This window comes from Eubalaena glacialis, chromosome 5 (assembly GCF_028564815.1).
Source record: "Eubalaena glacialis isolate mEubGla1 chromosome 5, mEubGla1.1.hap2.+ XY, whole genome shotgun sequence".
NCBI lineage: Eukaryota > Metazoa > Chordata > Mammalia > Artiodactyla > Balaenidae > Eubalaena > Eubalaena glacialis.
Genome location: NC_083720.1, coordinates 155052518 through 155057517, shown reverse-complemented (window position 1 = coordinate 155057517; position 5000 = coordinate 155052518).

Genomic DNA, 5000 nt, shown 5'->3' with positions numbered 1-5000 from the left:
AGAATGAGCCGGTTCAACGGTGAAACTGACAAGGCTGCGTGGTTGATAAGATGTTGAACGGAGAGGGATACATTCAGGATGCCTCCCAAGGTAAGAACTTGGTAGGTACCACTCACTAATTAACAGAAACAAAAAAAAGAGGAGGAGTTGTGAGGAGGAGGAGTGGGTGAAGTGAATTCCATCTAAGTGGTACCCATAGAACATTCAGGTAGACGGTTTAGGTGACCAAAGCTCGAACTCAGAAAGAAGAGCAGGGTTGGAGGTGGGGGGGTGTGAGAGGACCAGTCCGTGGGGAATTGAAGTCAGGGAAGTGTAGGGGTTGAATCAGGAAAAGCGTATAAAGAACCAAGATGAGTGAACAGAATTCAGCACAGGAGACTGAAGGAGGTCCTGGAGGAGAACTAAGGACAAAGGCATCCTGGGAAACTAGTACAGAAAGAGTAGCAAGAAAGAGAGTGGTTGGTAGCATCACATCCATTTACTGACGGCCATAGTCATTATAATGATGTACTTTCTTTTAGCACAATATAATAATGCAATATATATTTCTTTTTCAGATGTTGGTTCCGTCTGTTGACCACAGCTCAGTATACACCAACACCTAGAGACCTCTACCATGTCAGTGCTTCTCAAACTTTATGTGGATGTGAATCACTGAGGAGCTCGTTAAAATACAGATCCCAACCCAGTAGGTCTTCTGTGGAGCCCCATTTCTGCATTTCTACAAACCCCAGGTGATGCTACTCATGCACGAACCCCACTTGTATGTCAAGGTGCTAGACCAGCTGTTGCAAACCTAGGCTACTTTAACAAGAATGCCACAGCCAGGCCAAAGAAAGTTCTGGTCTCAACAGGCTTTGGGAATCAGGATGCAATTTTCAGACAAGTGGTCTACACACAGGACAGAATATGAAGCCGTGACACCTGAAGTTTGGTATGAGCACTGGCAAGTCAGAGAAAACATTGGTAAGTTGTCTTCCAATATGTGAAGGGGAGAGCCTCAATTTTTACAGAGGTCAAAACCTGGACTGATGGGTGGAATATACTGGCAAATAGATTTGTTTTTTGAACTGTCTGAAGAAATCCTGACCCAATGAGTGCTGTCATCCCTCGCTGAATGTTTTCAAATGAAGTTTTCTTTTCTCTTTTAAAAATTTTTATTGACGTATAGTTGATTTATAGTATTGTGTTAGTTTCAGGTATACAGAAAAGTGCATCAGTTATACATACATATGTATCTATTCTTTTTCAGATTCTTTTCCTTATAGGTTATTGCAGAGTATTGAGTAGAGTTATTACGGAGTTGTGAGTAGGTCCTTGTTGGTTATCTATTTTACATATAGTAGTGTGTGTATGTGAATCCCAAACTCCTAGTTTATCCCTCTCCCTGACCTTTCCCCTTTGGTAACCATAAATTTGATTTCTATGTTTGTGACTCTATTTCTGTTTAGTAAATAAGTTCATTTGCATCATTTTTTTATTAGATTCCAATATAAGTGATATCAAATGAAGTTTTCAATGTAAGAGCAGGTAGAAATCTCAGACAGCATGTAGTTTAAACTATTCACAGATTTAACAAATGACGAAAAGTGGTAGAAGTTTATATGTAACACTCAGGTTATGTTCGAACACTGGTTATTGTATTGAAGACTGACTTCAAAGGCCATTTTTAACTGAATGATCCTTTACATTCACAAGCTTGAGCAATTACGTACAGATCTTCATTCTAGGAGCCAATCTTACAGTCAACTTGTTAAGCAAACAAAAAGGAAATTTAGTGGATTTGGGGGGGGGTCGGGTTTCTGAGAAATATCAGGAATTTGCATCTATAATAATATCGGGACACTATCCAGGTACTTAACCATGGGTTACACATGATTAAATAGCTGTGAATCATCTCATGGACCAACTGGAACCATGAGAGGTGATAAGAAAGTAATTTGGATATTGACTTTTAAATTTATTGCTTCAAAATTCATTGAACAAGTATCGTATGTGAGATCTTAGGGTGGTTATTGAGGCTATTGATGAATTTACTGCTATGGCATGACTGCGGGACACAGAGGGCTGCCTGTGAAACCTGAGGAGGAGAAGGCTGGGCCCTTCCCTGTCAAAGCGTCTCAGAATCTTTGAGCCCAGAGTGTATCAGCTGTAACTGCAGGGTGACAAGTGGGCACATTAAGGACTTTAGGCACCTTCATCATGTCTGATAGAAATAGCGGTAGTCTACAACAATGTATCAGCTCACACCAGTCAGAATGGGCATCATCACAAAGTCTACAAACAATAAATGCTGGAGAGGGTGTGGAGAAAAGGGAACCCTCCTACACTGTTGGTAGGAATGTAAATTGGTGCAGCCACTGTGGAGAACAGTATGGAGCTTCCTTAAAAACCTAAAAATAGAACTACCATATGATCCAATAATCCCGCTCCTGGGCATATCTCTGGAGAAAACTCTAATTCGAAAAGACTCATGCACCCCAGTGTTCATTGTGGCACTATTTACAATAGCCAAGACATGGAAGCAACCTAAATGTCCATGGACAGATGAATGGATAAAGAAGATGTGGTACAAATGCACGATGGAATATTAGCCATAAAAAGAACGAAATAATGCCATTTGCAGTGACATGGATGGACCTAGAGATTGTCATACTGACTGAAGTAAGTCAGACAGAAAATGACAAATATCATATGGTATCGCTTATATATAGAATCTTAAAGAATGGTACAAATAAACTTACTTACAAAACAGAAATACAGTCAAAGATGTAGAAAACATGGGGTTGACATATATACACTAATATGTAAATGGATAACTAATAGAATCAGCTGTATAAAAAAATAAATAAGATAAAATTCAAAAATTCAAAAAAAAAAAGAAAACAAACTTACGGTTACCAAGGGATAAGGGGTGGGAGGGATAAATTAGGAATTGGGGATTAACAGATACACACTACCATATGTAAAATAGATAAACAACAAGGACCTACTGTGTAGCACAGGGCATTGTACTCAATATCTTGTGAAAGCCTATAATGGAAAAGAATCTAAAAAGAATACATATACATATGAATCACTTTGCTATCACCTGAAACTAAGACAACATTGTAATCAGCTCTACTTCAATAAAAAAGTGATTATATAAGAACAGAAATAGCAGTAGTCTGGCGATGGAGGCACAGGGCTTCATGACCTGTTTTGATTCCAGGATTTTGCTGAGCACCCACAGTCTATGTTTTCCTAAACAGACATCGGGCAAAACCTTTGATCAAGTTCAAGAGTAAAAATGAAGCTTGCTTTACAGAGAGAAGAACACAGGTTTTGTTTATTCACAGGCTAATTTTAAAAGCAGATGCAAGTGCAGGCACAATAGTTGCCTTCTCCCAGGAAGAGAAACCAACTACGGACCTCATAATTGTCTTCAAATGTTTTTACATGTCTGTGTGTAATGCCAAGTAATTATTCCATCATGGCACGTTCTCACTTCCTGACTCAATCTCCAGCTGCAAACATCAAGATGAAAAACTTTCCACAAAGGTAATCATTGCAAAGTATTGAAGTAGTTTTGGATAAAAGACAGTTTAGAAACAAATCACTCTGATTTATTACCATGCCAGTTGACGGTGGCAAGACGTATGTCTTGTTAACATCTATTTATTTGCCTTTATTCCACGATGATGACACAATATATTGTCGAAGCAGATATGCCTTATGCAATACAGGAAGAATTTGATTTAGCAAATCCTATACATTAAGCCATCCAAATATACGATAGCAGTCAAAAATTCATTGGTTGAATTATCACATCTTCCAGAAGACTTCTAAAGATATTTACCATAGGATTGGTCAATATGAGCCTCTTCATCTTCTGCTTTTTGCTTCTGGTCAGTTTCTTCTCAAGGTGGTCAAGTCCAGTAGCCCCTCAGGCTCCACGGTTTCCAGGAGCTAAGCTGGAAGTGATCCCAGCTCCCTCCCTCTTGCTTCGGCTCAAATGCTGGTTAATCATGTTTTCAGATCACAGCTTTGGGACTGAAAACAAGGCGCATCAAATCTGGTCAATGAATTATTCATGTATTTCCTGCTCTCTTGTAATAGATTTCATTCCGGATACATATGACACATAGTTGCTGATCTCTGAACACTCTGAAATTAAGACTGCCAGTCTGGAAATTTGGAAGATAAGCCCTACCACACATACTACCTTGAAGAAAATAGCATCTGCATTAGGAGATATTAACTTTATTCCTTGTGCAGGTTACTTGGAATGCATCTTATTTTCTGGATTTTGGAGGGAATTGTTCCTTAAAATTTGTCTATTGCTTATTATTATTAAATATATAGACATTTAAGTTATATCAGAAACTAGGTTATTTCATATAAATGATATTTTATTTACATCTCTCTATCTGGGATGTCATTGGAGCTAGTTGTATATTGGTAAGTCCATCAGGTACTTCTTTAAATAACTGTACTAAAATTGATAATTTTTTCCCCTAGGATTTCTTTTAACAGGAAACTCATATAGTGTTTAGTGGGTTGTCATGGGTTTGACTTATATCGGAGGTGTCACTTAAGGAAGTAATACTAAGCTCTTTAAACAGAGTTAAATTTTGTACTTCTTAGTAAAGTATTTACTGATTAAATGGATTGAAGACCATTACAAAATTTATAATACTTTGTTTTCTTCCTAAACAGGAGATTAAAAAACACTTGTACAGAATTTCAATTTAGCTTAGAAAATAATTGTGTTTTTTTTCTACCTGACTTCTGCGGAAGACCTTGTCTCATAACAAATTAGAATAGTGTAATATCTCAGTCTTTCTGAACAAATGGGCAAAATATCCACCTCCCACCTAGTACTGAGTAGCATTAATAATTTTAAAAATTAAATCTGCAGCAAGATTTAAAGACAGAGTTCAAAAGCTTTCATATTTCATAGAGTCATATAATATTTAGTTTATAAGTATAAAATGGAAATAGCTTATTTTGGTAGCAAA